This window comes from Pinus tabuliformis, chromosome 4_2 (genome assembly GCF_031772625.1).
Source record: "Pinus tabuliformis cultivar Carrire ecotype Pingquan chromosome 4_2, CPIR1, whole genome shotgun sequence".
NCBI classification, from domain to species: domain Eukaryota; kingdom Viridiplantae; phylum Streptophyta; class Pinopsida; order Pinales; family Pinaceae; genus Pinus; species Pinus tabuliformis.
The window spans coordinates 1,146,221,967-1,146,239,708 of NC_142304.1; the positions used below are offsets into that span (position 1 = coordinate 1,146,221,967).

At 37.1% G+C, this 17,742-nt stretch overlaps 1 pseudogene; it reads right to left on the minus strand.

The window, feature by feature from the left end:
- Nucleotides 1–10,772: 10,772 nt before the first annotated feature.
- LOC149173727 (uncharacterized) lies at nucleotides 10,773–11,256 on the minus strand (annotated as a pseudogene).
- Nucleotides 11,257–17,742: the final 6,486 nt, after the last annotated feature.

The window sequence follows — 17,742 nt, forward strand, 5'->3', positions numbered from 1 at the left end:
CTAGAACGTGATGATCTTTCTATGTGATGGTCTTGAACCATTCTACTTCTACATCGGGCTGAAACATGTCCAAGATTATGACATTCATAACATTCAGCATTATTCATTGGAGGAAATAATCGTCTATTACTTCCACAGTTAGGAGCAAAAGAATTTCTTTGAAGAATTTCTTTCCTTGGTTGTTGCTGGGGTTGACTTCTTATCTCCTTGTTGAGCATTTCAGGTTTTTCATTAGAGTTCCTTGCCTCACCCTGTGGGCTAGATTCACCTCCAACAATTTCATAAAAACCAAGACCAGTTTTGATAGCAGGGGATCTTTGACTACTAAGAATATCATCCAAAATCTTAGTACTGTCTTGAAATCGTAACAGTTTATCCTTTTCTTCTAATTTACCTTTTAAGATATTTACCTCAACCTAATGTTCTTCTTCCTTTTCCAGATATTGCTTCTTTATGTTTTCTTCAGCTTTTCTTCCTTTTTCCACTTGTTGCCTTAATTTGAGCACTTCATGATCTTGTTCTGCAAGAGCTTCTTCATTCTGCTTCTTTAATTCTTCAAGATCTTCTTTTAGAGAGAGGATCTTAGATTCAAGTCTCTGGATTGTTATGCTCTGATCTTTTACTACATCTTGCAGCTGCTCCCTTACTCTGGTTACTGTCTCCAGCTGATCTTTTAATCTAGTAACTTCTTTTGTTTCTACGTCTTTATTTTCAAATGCCATGAGAAGTTTAATTTCTTGATTGTCTTCATCACTATTGTAGAAGCCATCACTTCTATTACCTTCTTCAGCCATCTTTCCTTTGTTATGAAGGCATCTAGCAGCGTAATGACCAACTCTACCACAAGAAAAACATTTGAAAGGTAGCTTACCTTTGAACCTTCCAGATCCCCGTTGAAGATTCTTGACAAAATTTACCTCATATTATTCTTCTGAAATGTATCTTGATTCATTGAGTTTTTCTTTTCCTTTTGTTGATACTTTAAATGTGGCTTCTCTCATATCTGATGGTCCTCCTTTTCTCATTTCAAAAGCAGTTAAGATTCTGTGAAGTTGCGTCATAGTGATATTCTGTAGATCCTCCTTTTCTTCTATGGCAAACACTTTGGGTTCAAATTTAGTAGACAAGGATCTCAAAACTTTCTCAACTAAGACAACTTCCTTAATTTCTTCACCCAGATTCTTCATACAATTGACAATCTCATCTATACGTAGGAAGTAATTAGTTATGCTTTCATCACTATGCATCTTAAGAGTTTCATACTGAATTCTGAGAGTTTGAAGCTTAGCACGTTTTACCTGAGTGTCTCCTTCATAGTTTAGAATGATTTTGTCCCATATTTCTTTGGTTCGTTTGAGCTACATGACCTTAACAAACTCTGGTTTTGACAAACTTGCCAATAATATAGTAACAACTTTGTCATTGATTTCATATTTCTTTCTACCTGCCGTATCTGTAGGAATTACTGATGGAAATGTATATCCTCCTTCCACGATTTCCCAAATATCCATTCCAAGCGATTGTAGATAGCCTGTGGTTCTTATCTTCCAGTAAACAAAATTTCTCCCATCGAAGATTGGTGGTCTGATGGATCCCTCTCTTTCTTGATTACCCATGATGATGGATCTTCCTTCAAGCGATCAAGCTTCTTTTGAAGGACCTGCTCTGATACCAATTGTTGGAAATAGTACTGGGGGAGGTTGAATGAGTATTAGCAAATCAATAACTTTTCATTTCCATATTCAAATTCATATACGCTACTTCAATTAAGGGAACCCACATGTATACGCAACTATGTTTAAGGAAACTAGCGTATATCCAGTAAACTTATGATTCAGTTAATCCATTATATGTTGACCTTTAATCAGTGCATCAGAACTTCATTAACCATATAAACAGTAAACATGTGCAGTAAAATAGAACATATCATCACACATAAGAAGCACACATGAACACCATGATATAAGGTGGAAACCCAATGCGGGACAAAAACCACCTATTGTTGTTTTCTTTAAGATAAGAAAAACCTGTTTACAATCTTGTACTGGCGCAGACTCATACCAGTACGTAGGCACCCACCTGCAGAAGGCTACAACCTTCTCTTGTTCTCCAGCTACTACTGGAAGGGAGCTACAACCCCCTAGCTCTTGTACTAGCTAATATATTTACTAGTACGTAGGCACCGGCCTACAGAAGGCTATGACCTTCTCTTTTCTTCCAGGGACCACATTTCATAAATTTTCAGACTAGATCCATCAATAACATCAAAGCACAAAATCAATCACAACTGCAATACAACCATCAACTATATCTGCATCATCTGAATCACCCAATACTGAATCACTGAAACCCTGTTATCAAAACACAGTCACCAGAACACATAGCAGAACCCGGAACCCTGCAACAACCACTAGAACCAACAGCAACATCAAATATCAAATCTCATAATGTATGCGCTACTTGTCTATGTCGAACCAGTGTGTATATGCTCTTTCACCAAAGGGAAACTGCATACAGATATGAAAATAATTACTTATATCTTGGCTGCAATTTTCAACTTCAGATATACCCAAAACATAAGATATAAAGGATAAGACATACATCAGTATTCAGATCTGAACTATTCATGATCATACCATATAATGATAATGCATTTTAGTCTTCATGATCCCGGTCCATCAACCTTCATTCGCCACATTGATGTATCCTTCACAAAGCATCACATACCCATAACTCTATCTCACACCTCATCGGATATTCATCACTTGCATACTTGCCATTTGGCCTAATGATCTTCTTCTCCTTATATAGGTTTAAGCCTCTCTAGATACCATGGTTCAAAACTACGTAGGACCAATACCTTGGACCCAATACCTGGGGTCAATACCTCGAACCAAATACCATGGACCAATTACCACAGACCAAAACTTAGTTTTCCAACATGTACGTGCCTTTCCGTCTGTGAAAGTGCGTGTGTACGATATACGTGCATTTGTATATATTGAACCTATGTGTATACACGACTTGGTATATAGTGAACATGTGTATACCTTACTTTCTTCATTCTTGTTGTTTACCTGCTATACTATGATCTTCCATCTGAGAGAGTTGCCATCAAGGACAACACTTGTGTCATACCTGTATCATAATGCCAACATATTTCTCTTAAGGGAATGTACCACCTCATGAGCTTGAATGATGTTATTTATAATTTTCCTTCCTTCCACATATCCAGTTTTCTCCTCAGACACAAGAGTTGGAAGAAGGGGCTTGAATCTGTTTGCAATTACTTTAGAAATGATTTTGTACACCACATTGCATAAAGCTATGGGTCTGAATCTCTATAGTGTCGTAGCTTTTTCCTGTTTTGGAATTAAAGCTATGAAAGATGCATTGAGCGCCCTCAAAACTATTTTGGATCTTCTCGAGTCCTCCACAACATCAAGGATATCTTGTTTGACTATTTCCCAACATGCTTTGAAGAAGTCTACAGGGAACCCATCCAGGCCTGGAGCTTTCCCATTTTGCATCTCTTTTATTACTTCATTGACCTCCTCTTCAGTCACTGGCCCGTTAAGATTGTAATTGTCTTCCCTGGTTACAAGTTTTGGAATGTACTGTGTGAAGTTGTTGATAAATTGTGATCTATCTAAGAGAGGCTCCTCTACTATGCTTTGGAAATGTTGTACCAAAGCTGATTCCATTTCTTTGTGGGTGTTGAGCTCTTTCCCTTGGGTATCTCTGAGTTTTGAAATCCTATTATGTGCCCTGTGATCCACAGTTGACTTGTGAGAAAACTTTGTATTTCTTTCCCCTTCTTTAATCCATTGTACTCTCGATTTCTGTCTCCAGAATATCTCCTCTTGCTGGCATCTGTTTTCCCATTCCTGTTGAAGAGAGTCATCTTGCATTTTCCTTTCTTCGGTAAAGCCATCTATGATGAGGATCTGTTTAATTCCATGTATTTTATGTTCAACTTCTCTTTTGGCTTTGAAAATATTGCCAAACTCATTTTTGTTCGATTCTTTAAGCCTGAGTTTGATGTGTTTCAGTCTCTGTTGTAGTAGGAACATCTTCATGCCTTGAACAGGCATGTCTTCCACTCACCATTTTCCAATATTACTGATGAAGTCAGGGTGAGTGAGCCAGAAATTTTCAAAACTGAAAGGTCTGTTCCTCCGAGTTCCTATAAAAGAAGCTTCAAGCTGGATAGGCCAGTGATCCGAGCCTCCAAAAGGAAGGATTAATGCAATCAAGTCAATGCTAGTGAGAAGGAGGTCCTCCGAGATTATGAATCTGTCTAGTTTAGAGGCAACTTGAGAAGCCCCTCCCCTCTTATTGTTCCAGGTGAAGGTACCATTTATTGTCTCCGTATCCACTAGCCTCATGTTGTTTAGGAAGTTCTGGAAGGCAATGGAGTCTTTGCCTAGTATTCTGGTCCTTCCTTTTTTTCTGTAAGAGATCTCAACATATTAAAGTCCCCTCCTAGAATCCAGGGCATAACAAGATGTCTCTCTCTCAGCTCCTCCAGTGAGGTGAGAAGCTTGAGTTTGTCTTCAAGTTTTTGAGGACCATAAACATTTGTGATCATATAGAGTTCCTTGTCTCCCAAAGGTTGGATCACCCTCGAAAGGTAGTTCCTGGATGCTTCAGCATCCAGGATTCCAAGTTTCTGGGGTTCCAAAGAGTGAGAATCCCTCCTGCCGTGTTTTTTTCTTTAACTTCAAGATACTCGTACTTAATTAGCTATTTTCTATGTATCTCTCTGATTTTATCTATTGAACATCTTGTTTCCTGGATAAACACCATATCTGGTTTTTCTTCTTTTATTATATTGCTAAGATTTATTTGTTTTCTTTTACTTCCTAGACCCCTAATGTTTGAGGTTGTGAGCTTCATTATGAAAGATTTGTAAATGAGTAACTGGTAAGATCTTTCATCTTGCCTGAGTTAATCATGAGTTTCCCACACTCTGTCAGCAGCTCATTCTATCTCTTCCTTCCTCTTTTCCTGCCTGGGTTCTTGGAAGAGTGTCCTGATGTTACCTCCATCAGTTTTACCCCTCTATTTTCCTGGCTATCATGGTTCCTTTTGACTCCAGAACCCTTTGCTTGAGATCTCCAGAGGAAGAGCTATTGCACTCTGTCAAACTCCTCTTGTGGTAGAGAATCAACCCCTTTGGTGGTTCCTTGCTCCAGGAACTTTTCTAGATCGAGATTCTCCCTCTCAAGAATCACCTGTGGTTCATGTTCCTCCATACCAACTTCACTTGGGGTCATCTCATGGTCCCTGCTAAGTTCCATAGTGCTTGGAAAATCCTCCTTTAGTTTTTTGTTCCCAGGTATATCCTCCATGTTGGCATCTTTTTCCTTCTTTGTAGGATTATCCTCCGTTTCTTGGTTCATTTCATTGTTCCCACCTTCGTCTTCTAAAATCTTAAAACTATTATGACTTGGTTTCTTATCCTTGTTAGTTTTCTTTTGGTACTTTTTTCCTCCTTTCCCTTTGCCTCCCACCTTGATAAAGCCTACAGAATCTTTGCTTGTGTTGGTTTTCATATTGTCCTCCAGTTTGTTTAGTGGGCAGTCTCTGAAGAGGTTCCCGTGTTCATGACATTTACGGCATTTGAATGGGATATGTTCATAGTCCACCGCGTGCACCATTCCTCATCATATACTTCTAGAATGATTTCGTCCGGAAGTGCTCCCGATAGGTCCATTTCTACACATATGCGAGCGAAGGAGGTGTATTTTCCTTGCAGAGTCACATCTGATATTTTTATAAAATGACCTAATTTATTGCCTATGGCTTTTAATGATTCTAGCAGCGAATAATCTAAAGGTAGGGAGTAGAGTCTTATCCATACTGGTACTGATGTGAATGTTTCTCGTTCCGGGACAAAATTCATCACCCATGGTCACATGTAGAGGCCTGCAGCAGCATAGAAATATGGTCCTCCTTCGAACACTCTGTCTTTGTCCTCTAGGTTTGTGAACACCACTGTGAAGAATCCCTTAGACCCAAGGTGAAATTTTATATCCCCCTTTGGTTTCCAGTGGTTTCTTATCCATGCATGCAAAGCCTTATCCGTTTGCCATATTCCCATAAATTTTCATATAACCGCGTATGATGCCATGTGATTCCTGTGCACAGGGAAAATTTTAAGAACCCCCCCTAAATTTATAAATATAATAAATGGGCGAATCTCCATGGTATATAGGAAAAATGGAAGGCGATTTTATCAATAATATAATATGTATATATAATTTTTTGGCGAATCTCTCACCAGGCATGGCGAATATTTTACTCAATTATAAAATCTTGTAAGATCTTGGCGAGTCTTTCACTAAATAATAAAACTTTGTAAAGTCCTAGTGAATCTTAGCATAGGCTACATGCTGGTTTAATTCCCCCATTTAAATAGGCTGCATTCCAGGTGAATACCATGGGTCAATACCATGTGTCATTTTTATTTTTATTAATTCTAATATTAGGGTTAATAATGGTTTTTTGCATGGTATTAATAACAATCTAGTCCATGGTTTTTGTCCCATAGTATTTTGGCCATAGGTTTCACCTAAATATAACCCATTTTTTGAGTGTCCTTAAATATAAGGTGACTTATGGAGTAAATATAAAAAAATGTTTTATTTGTTTACCATACCTCTCGTTTATTTATATTTTTATTAATTTACCATACCTCTTTTACAAATATGGTATTTGGCCCATAGGATTCACTTAAATAAAACCTCTTTCTTGAGCCTTCATAAATAGAACGAGGGTTATGGACTAAATATAAAAAGAGGTTTTATTTATTTACAATACGTCTAGTTTATTTATATTTTTATTTATTTACCATACCTTTTGAGTAAGTATAAAAAGACGTTTTATTTATTTACCATACCTCCACTTTACTTATATTTTTATTTGTTTACACCCTTACATGTATATAAGGTGACTTATGGAGTAAATATAAAAAATGTTTTATTTATTTACCATACCTCTCATTTATTTATATTTTTATTAATTTACCATACCTCTTTTATAAATATGGTATTTGGCCCATAGGATTCACTTAAATAAAACCTATTCTTGAAAATGGGCGAATGGATTCACTTAAATAAAACCTATTCTTGAAAGTGGGCGAATGGAAGGTTGTAAGTCCTAATTTCAAGGGCTAAATTTACCTTTTTTACCCTCTCCCTTAAAATAAGGTGGGCTATTTGAGGTGATTTGTAAAAATGTACTATGATACAAAATATTCGCCCACTAAAAATTTAAAACCCCTTAATTTCGCCAAAGGGCGAACATTCGCCCCTAAAATTATCCTTGCCTGTGCACCTGTAGCGCTGGATCATTTAAAACAACCCTAGGTTTAATGGTTGACGTGGGTTTACAGAGTCCTATCACAGTTTTGTGCTCAGCTCTTTGACTGTTGTCTCTTGTTCTCTTCTCTCTTCTGACTTCCTCATGATTCTCTTCCTATTCATGAGATTTGATGTTTTCCGGCTGTTTTGTGCTTATCTTCTTTTTTTCTGCCTCCATTGGTTTCTTCAAACGATTCAAACGAGCTTCCTTGCTTCTGTTCGCAACTACATGATTATAGGAGGGAGTGGAACTCCCCCCTCCTTGCCCCTCCATGGTTACCAGCACTAATGCCCTATTCCAAACCCTCGTTTAGCGCGCTCCCGTCGCTCCCCCGAAATTTCATAATCCTGCCATGAGGAGAAATTTAAAATCCAACCATTTGAAAGATTTTTCAAGGTGTAAATTACATTTCACATTAGTGAGTCAACCTAAATTTTAGGATTACTTCTTTGACTACATTAAAGACCTATTAGAAAATTATGAATGATTTGTATATAAATAAATACATATATTTCTGGAAAATGTTTTAACAAGGGGTCGACTACAAGGTTACAAGGTTACATAAGGAAGGATGTGAGACAAGATTTCATTTTCAAAAACAGTTTTAAGACAGTTAAGGGCTCACAGTTAGCTGCCCAATTTCTCTCAGTGGGGAAAAGTAATTCTTGAAGGTCAAGAGGGTATTGGGAACCTGAGGTCGAAGAGAGAGAAGGAAAAATGTTTTTGGTTTTGCAAAGTCTATGAGGACGCAAAGAAATTAAACCACATTTGCGTTTTCTAGCTAAATGACCAGTGGAACTCAGTAATTTTTTGTGACCCAAGCTGGTTGAGACAAGGTGGTCGAGAGACAAGTCTCTCTAGTTGTTTTATCTTGATACCTTTATCAGTAATTTCAAGAAACTAGAATAGTGAATTTTGTAGAAGTTGACAAATTGACATTTTTGTTATGTATGTGAATTTACATAATTATGTTGTTGTTGGATACACTAATAACCAATAGGCAGAACTCTAACCATATTATGACTATAACAGTAAACCAACATAACTTTATTTCCAATATATAGGGGAGAATAAGGATAACAACAAAATTATTATGCATCGAAATCTCAAAGTAAAGAATACAATATAACATTTATATATACAATTCTAGTACATAATGCAATATAACATTTATATATACAATTCCAGTACAATAAACACAATTGCACATTTCCCAGCAAGTTTAAGCAAAGCATGGAAGTAAACCTTTCAATATTAACAAATTCCAGCGAATACAATAAAGCTTGTTAAGGTAACAAATGTCAGAAACATTAACTTTTAAGACACAAAACATATGAACCAAGATAATAGCATGTGTCCATGACCTAGCACGAGTGACCATTTAGTTAAAAGAAAAGAATCATCTTCTCTTTTACAGCCAAGCAAGGCCAAGAGTCCGTCTGGAAGAAATACATAAATACAAATACTATTGGCTACTACCATTAACTAACAATATTTAAACTTAAGAAAAGAAACCCTTCTGGGTGACGAAAAACCCATGAACTAAAACCCCATATAACCGAGAATAGAAACCCTTTTGGAATTATGGGTAGACGTTATGTGAAATATAACAAAAACCCTTGAGGTAAGAAAGCAAGGTTTTACCCCCTAAGACACCTAATTTTTTATTTTTTTTTATTATTTTAGTGTATTTTTGCACCTTTAGGAGTAATGGCTAGTTTAATTTTGAATCTTCTTTAACTATCTCTTATATCTCTTAATTTAATTGTGTTGAAATGGCTTGGAAAAAGGATTTGGTATGCATGTGGAAGCTTTCTAAAACCAAGGCAAGAGTACCATGGATTTCAGGCAACAGATGTGAACATGGGCAACTCCTAGAACTTGAGAGAGAGGACAACCAAGGAAACATATATGAACATGGGAAACTCCTAGACCTTGAGAGAGAGGACAACCAAGGTGATGGTTATGAGGGCTAGTGGTCATTGTGGTTTGTGGATTCTCATTCAATTATGACCCAAGCAACCTGATATAATTTAAACTTTTAAAAATGATCTCTATTCCCAGGCCTTGGCAAAGCCTTCGGGCTCTGCTGCTGCTACATGGACATGCACATATTTTTCATACGCTTTTTCATTTTTATGGTTTGCCAGATCTCTTCGTCGACCAAATCTCTTCAATGTTGGGCACATCGTATAAGGGGCGGCTTTGCGTTGATCACTCCATCCAACTGGTGAAATAAATCATTGACAATAGAGGCTTTCTTTTGAAACCAATTCTTGACTTTGATATTATTTGTTGGTATTTTGATATTGTAAAATTAATTAATTCTTGACTTTGATACTATTTGATAGAGGCTTTCTTTTGAAACCAATTCTTGACTTTGATACTATTGGTTGGTATTATTGATCTTGTAAACTTAATTAATTCTTGAATTTGATACCATTTGTTGGTATTTTGATCCGGAAACATTAATTATTTAAACGAGTAAGGAAAATGCATATAAAATAGGAAACTGAATTTATTAAAAAATCACAAGATATTGATGATAAAAACAAAAAATTGAATTCATTAAGAAATCACAAAATATTAGTGGTAAAACCCTAACAATATGTCAAGGAAACCTCCACTAGGCAAGAAATTGGAATATTTATATTAATCAAAGTCAACAATGACTCTACAACATTTCAATCAATATATATCACTAATTGGTATTTTGAGCTGGTAAACTTAATTAAACTAGAAGCAAAAATGCACAGTTCATAAAGAAGACCCATAATATTACATGGTACCCTAATAATGTGTCTAGGAAATATTTAGGGCTACAACATTGATTGGCACAATTACTAACTCCCTAGCTTATATAACCAAAACAAAATTTATTAAAGTAAAAGTTACATTTACAAAATTGTTCTTAATTTTCACAATATGGTTTGTGTTAGAAATTTAATTTTTCTCTATTGATTTTAAGAAAAATAAATGCTTATATCTGACCAAGCTTCACTCTACCAACTCATGATAAGTAATTTTACAGCCATGAAAGTTGTAAGAAAAAGCTCAAACACAGGCTTGTTTAATAACCATGTGTTAATTTATTTTCATTCATAAGAAAAAGAAGTGCAACGATTATTTTCATAAGCCACTTACTATTTGGCTGAAGCTGGATCTACATTATTCACTTTTGGAGACGTACACTTAGGGCATTTTAAACTATAACTCCTTGTCGAATCAAGGCTGCATTAGTTGTGGTAAACTCTTGCCCAAATCATACCCAACTAGCCATGTACAAACCGCATATGCTGGCCATATTCAATGCATATTTACAATGACCATTAACAACTAAATGTGTTTCATCCAGTGAGATGAATTATTGGGAGCCCATTATTATAACCCCTAGATTAACAACATTAAAGAATATACAACATATATGATGGGTGCCCATAGGATAAACCATCAATATTTCTACCACCTCTTGCAACTCCTCCTTCAACATGATTGTACGAGTAAACAAAAGGAAGCGGAGTCAAATGCAGGAAAAGGTGACTCTCAGCTGACATATCTATAAAATGGGATTGGCTCTCCTTCACCACCTTGGCAAAACGACGCCATGAAACCTTTAGCTGTGAGAGCAGAGTATCCCACCTGAGACGATGAGCCATGCCCAATATGAAACAAATCTCCACTCTCCTACTCCTCCTTGTCCTCAGCCTCCTCCTACTTAATTTCACTAAACGTCTCACATTTTTGTGTGTTACTGTTGCTTTTGGAGAAATCTCATCTTCTTCTTTGCATGAAACTTCTTTTTCTTCATTTTCTTGACTTTTTCATATTGTCGAATCCCACTCTAAACCTTGAGAGCCATAACGGAGAAGAATATTGTTTTCTCATCATTATTTTGTTAAAAAAAAAAAAAAAAAAACCCTTCAGCTCTTTACCAAAGCAAAATCGAAACTGTTAGAACAACTTAAAATAGATCCAACACCACAATGCACTGAAAATCAGATCTAGCTTGTGTTACTTATGATAAACTCTAGATCCATCCACAAGGCAATTTCAATACATACATATTAATGAGAATCAAACTTGAAAACTAGGTATTAATGAGAGTCAAACTTGAAAACTCCCACACCATCCCACGAGCCAGACTCCCAACTGTTCTTGGAGGATAGTGTCAGGCCCGGAATGAACTTTACCAAGACAAGACCAATCGTATGTTATTCATTATCAAAGATAAGTAATTTATACAGATAAAAGATAGAGAAGACGGTTATGTCTAGATAACTCTTCTGTACGGGGAAAAACTTAAAAAAAAAAAAGAGTAACTAACTAATCCTAGACTGTACAAACAAATCTCGAAGGATTAGTTTAACATTTCCCCCCTTAATCCGAAGGGATATCTGACATGCCAAGTAAATATCTGAACTTTTCAAATTCTTCACGTCCTAATTCTTTTGTAAAAATATCTGCAATTTGTTCTGAAGTAGGACAATGTGTCAGATGAATTGTTTTGGCCTCTACATCATGTCGAATCAAATGATACTTGGTGTTTATATGTTTAGTTTGATCATGAAACTTTGGATTCTTGGCCAATTGAATTGCAAAAGAGTTGTCGACAAATAGAGGAGTTGAAGCTTTTTGTTTCTCCTACAAATCTTCAAGTATTTTCCGAAGCTAAATTATTTCCTTAGTGTCTTGAGCTACTGCAACATATTCGACTTCGGTGGTAGAATCAGCAGGGACATATTGCTTGCGTGATCTCCAACTGATGGCTATTGATCCAAGTGTTATGTAAAAATTAGTTAGTTTAGGTTTATTATTTAATTTTCAGTTAAATTAGACGAAAGGGCATGATCATAAGATCATGCCCTTTCCCCAAAGGGTGTCCATGGCGGTATATAAGCCAGGAACCCCATTTGTAAACAATCATCATCTGTAATTTCATCTTTTAATAAAATATTTATATAAATAAATCTGTTATCAAGAAGTTTTTGCTTCATCTGGTATCAGAGCAGGGTTGCTCCTCCATTCGGTGTTGCACAGATCATGGTTTTCTTCGGCCGCTGTCCCTACTGATCGCTACCTCCTCGTTTCACTACGTTCCTCCCTGTCCAAACCTCTCTTCACTTCCGCTCCATAATTTCTATGTTCAACTGCCATCCATACAACCGTTGTCCCACAAATCCTTTCCGCACTGTGCTCGCTCCCTCCTCAATCGTGCCCCTTACCGTGCCTGCGTTTTCTGCTAAACCTGTTGCGACATATCTCTGCCACATTTTTGCTGACCGTCAAAATCGACATCCGGTATCTTGCCTCAATTTCCGACACCTGTCATTGCACTCCGCTACCCTGTCGTCCTCGACCATCGATCGTGTTGCCCATCTGACGTCCACTTTTCCATTGACTTCCGTCACGCTATTTGAATCGTAGCCCATCGAAAAAAAACAGTCGTGTCTGCCCATCATTCATATTAAAAAAAAAAATCGTTATATATATAGTTATAATATATTAAATGAGTTATATTATATAACGTATATATAACCATATTATATTCAATTATATAACATAAATTATATACGATATATAATTGATATATATCTACAAATGTTATATAGTTTAAACTATATATATATATATCTATATATATATATATATATATATATATATATATATATATATATAATTAAATTAATTTAAAAAAATAAATAAATAAATTATTTAAGCTGGCAAATCAATACACGCCCCCGCAAACCCACTCGATGTCGACAATGACAATGGTAGATTTCCAAAAAAAATTGTTGGACTCAGAGCATAAGATAAATAGCAACCACGATGAGGTCAGTAAAAGATTAGATGAATTCAAGATCAAGCTTGAGGGGCAGGCTGACAATATCAAAAAACAAGCTGACAATATTAAAAATCAGGCTGACAAAATAAAAAATCTTCAGGATACGACAAATCGAATAGAAATAAAGATGGAAAATCAACATGTCCAAACAAAAGTAGACATCAGAGAGGCCTTAACAATGCTAAAAATTCTGTGTAAAAGGTCGAATTGTACACCCGAACAACTACTAAAAGAAAGTGAAGAGAATCAAGAACACATCTCATCAGATTCAACAAAGTCAACAAACTCTCATGAAAAAGTTGAATCCCCAAAAAAATCAGCGACACCCCACCAAGAAGTGAGTAACACAGCCTTTACAAACAAGCAACTTTGGGATACCTTTACCAATCAACACCCTTTTTTCGCTCAACCATTAGCAACATACCAGCAAAGGGAAAAAGTCGAGATGCCTAAATTCGATGGAAATGAAAAAAACAATGTTGCATGGATAAACAAAGCAGAAGAATATTTTGAGATATATGACATCAATGACGATGACGAAAAGCTTAGGCATGCATCCATGAAAATGGAAGGAGAAGCATATAACTGGTATATGTGGTGGAAAAATACAACGCACATCATTAGCTGGAGAAAATTTAAAGATGCATTCTTTAAAAGATTCCAAGGTGTAAGAGAAGAAGAGTTCCTTTCAAAACTCATCAAGTTACGACAAAAAGGAAGTGTGGACGAATACACTCAAGAATGGGAGACCTTAGTAACACGAGTACCTGGGTTAGTAGAATCTCATCTAATTCAATCATACGTCTCGGGAATCAAAACCCATTTCTCAAGTAGAACTTGAGATGCGTGACATTTCATCAATAGAAGTAGCAAGACGAAAATCAAAAATAGCAAAAATAAATTCGAACAAATATTTTGGTCAAAATCCGAAAAAACATATTCAAGACGAAGAACACTTCAGTATGCGGACACAAAAAATACAAGATATGTTCCACCACATCGACGTGAAGATGAAAAATCTAATGTGGAAACACAAAGGATAAAAGAGGGTAAATGCAAGCGCTGTGGTGAGAAGTGGGACCCCAAGCATAGGTGTGCTAAAGGAAAAGAACCAAAGAAACTATATAATTGTGAAGCAACCAATGATTCAAATAGTGAATATTCTGACATAGAAGAAACAGAAGATGCCCCAGAATTCTCACCAGAATTAGATGACGAAAGTATTCCACAAGTGTCATTATCAGCCATGACAGGTATATCACAACCTCGGACCTTAAAATTAAAACGACACATAAAGAAGAACAACGGTGGTTCTCATCGACTCTGGTAGCACACACAATTTTTTAGATGCAATCGTGGCAAAGAGACTCAATATTTTTTCATTTCCCTTACCAAACATGAAGGTGATGGTAGTTGACGATAAGAACATTGAAAAGGTGGGGAAATTCCATAAGGTTAAATTGCAGATTCAAGACTTCAGTTTAGAGTCTCCGTTTTTCACAGTACCATTAGGAGGAGTAGATGTAGTCTTAGGTATCCAGTGGTTACGAACTTTAGGTACTTATGCCGCCAACCACCAAGTACAATTTATAAAATTCAAATGGGGAGGTCAGAAGTACAAATTACACGGATTCCAAGCACCAAAAAATCAAATTGTATCATCATCGCAGATGATGAAGATGATTCGAAAGGGAGCACCCGCTTATGTAGTACAATGTCATCAGTTAGAAATGTTATCTGCAAATATGACCAGTGAAGAGTCACCAGAGATACAAGATCTAATTAGGAAACATGAAAAAGTATTTCAAGACCTACCTATGAAGATGCCGCCTAATAGGGAAATTGAGCATACAATAGAAGTCAAGGCAAGATCAGACCCGGTCAACATCAATCCATACCGATATCCACATCACCAAAAAACGGAAATCGAGAGATTAATCCAAGACTTCTTAAAGTGTGGAATCATCTCGAAAAGTAAAAGTGTAGGAAATAATACTGAGAGGGGGGGTGAATCAGTATTACCAAACTCTTTTCAATTTATACAAATATTTGCAGATCTGACTAATGAAACTTGTGAATACCTTCCTAAATTATAATTTAATTCATTCTTTAGATGTGGATCATTAATCTGTGTGTCAGAACCATATAATAGTAAACATGAAGAAGAAAAGTAGAGAAAACAGTCACACCAAAGAACACAAGATATAAGGTGGAAACCCAATGTGGGTGAAAACCACCTGCTGCAATATGTCTCTATCTTCTTTCAATTAGAAACTTCTTTTTACAATGATTTTGTACTGGTTCAGTCTTATACCAACACACAGGCTTCAACCTGTAGAAGGCTACAACCTTCTCTTTTCTCTCAAGGACCTTGTTTCATAAATTTTCAGACTGGATCCATGAATATCAATTAACCATCAAATAGATTTGTAATTAACTAACTTCCTTGTGTAACTACTGAATCAATAACTTCTCAGAACATAGTACCAGTAACCAGACACCAATTCAAAACCCTGAACACTGCAGTAATAAGCAAAAGCAGCTAAAAAATATTTCAAGAAAAGTCTGCAACTTCACCAATAGTAGCCTGCGCACATCCGTGCCTTCTCTGTGTCGAATCTGCGGGTCTCCGCGTCCACACTGTGTCGGTCCTGCGAACTTCGCACCTGCACTGTGCAAAACCTGCGAACCTCCGCACCTACACCTTCACTGGCCTGCGGGCCTCCGCACCTGCTCCTTGACTGGCCTGCGTGCCTCTGCACCTGAGCCTTGACCGGCCTGCGGTTCTTCGCACCTACGCCATGTCTCACCTGCGGTCCTGCAGGTATAGATAATTTTCAGACTTCAAGCATATCCCAGACTATCAGTTCTACGGATCTGATCATGCGCCAAGGATATCTCGACCCATCAGTAGATTCTTCTTCTAATACTCAGGTTTCTTCTTGATTCAGATCTAGCTATCACTCACCAACCGATCACCAAAATTTCAGATCTTTCTCATCTTAAGATATTCAACACATGAGTGCCCAGCCAAATGATCTCCTTCCTTTTTTATAGACAAACCCTTACTCAAACCATGGACCAAAACCATAGAAACCCAATACAAGGGACCCAAAACCTAGGTTCAATACTTTAGAAGCAAAACCATGGACCAAAACCATAGGATCAAAAACGTCGGACAAATACCATGGACCATCCATAAGATTTCCCACATGCGCGCGATTTTCTCTGCATGAAAGTGTGTGTACTTTACGACCGCACTTTTTGTTCGGTACACCTGCGAACATATCCGCACCTTTTGTTCTGCGCGCCTGCGGAACCTGCCGATGACCGCAGCTTTGTGAACAGGAACCCGCGAACTTGCCATTTTCTACCATTCTAAGAGCCTGAAACTTGTGATCTGCTACTTGAGTGAGTTGCCATCAAGGACAACACTCATGTCATCAAGCCAAACCTGTGTCATAATGCCAACAATCTCCCCCTTTAGACTTGATGGCAACCCAAAGTCACTCAAGGTCTTTCCTCCCCCTTTGACATCAAGGGCAAAGGGTTATGCTCCCCCTGAATGCATGCTGAAATCTCTGCTCTGCTATGCTGTCCAAGCTCCCCCTGACATATAGGCAAGATCTACAGGAAGATGTTCTACAAAAGAAATGTGACTGTACACATCATAACTGACCTTCCTATCACCAAAGACTCATACATACAACTCCCAACCAAATTGGGATACATGATATAAAAATCACACTACATTATCCATCCCAGGCATAGTGGGGAAACCAAAATAGGTCGTTACATGACCTTGACAAAAGAAATAGAGACAAAACATCAGCAACATCTATCAATCATTATTCAAATCAGAATCCATGTTCTCCTTCTGCACTTACTCCTCCTGAACTCAAAAACAACTGAACCAAGATCCTCTATGATAATGCCAACAATGCATTATTAGAAGAATATATGCTCCCCCTGAACCTGTGCCAGAAGGTCTCTGATAGACCCATATCAGTTTTTCTTCAAGTCGACTGCACCCACGTACACCAGCGTATGTACGCGTATATCCCATATGAAACTCGCGTACAACAGTCTTTGAACCAGACAAGATTCAACAGCAAGATGATGCATCAACTACCCCCAGCTTTTGTCTGAGGTATTCAAAGGTCTCCCTGGGCAGTGGTTTGGTGAGGATATCAAAAACTTTTTCCTTGGAGGGAACATACTCCAATTTGACCTTTTGTTCAAGCACTTGTTCTCGAAGAAAATGATACTCGATCAGTATGTGCTTAGTCTTTGAATGCATGACAGGATTCTTTGAAATACTGATTGCACTTGTATTATCACAAAAAATGGAGATAGGTGGAGTACAAGTGATTTGAAGATCTTGCAATGTTTGCATCACCCAAAGGAGTTGTGTGCAGCAAGATGCAGCAGCTACATATTCTGCTTCAGCTGTAGATAATGCAATATATCTTTGTTTCTTGTTGAACCAAGATACTAATCTAGGACCCATGAAGAATGCACCACCACTAGTG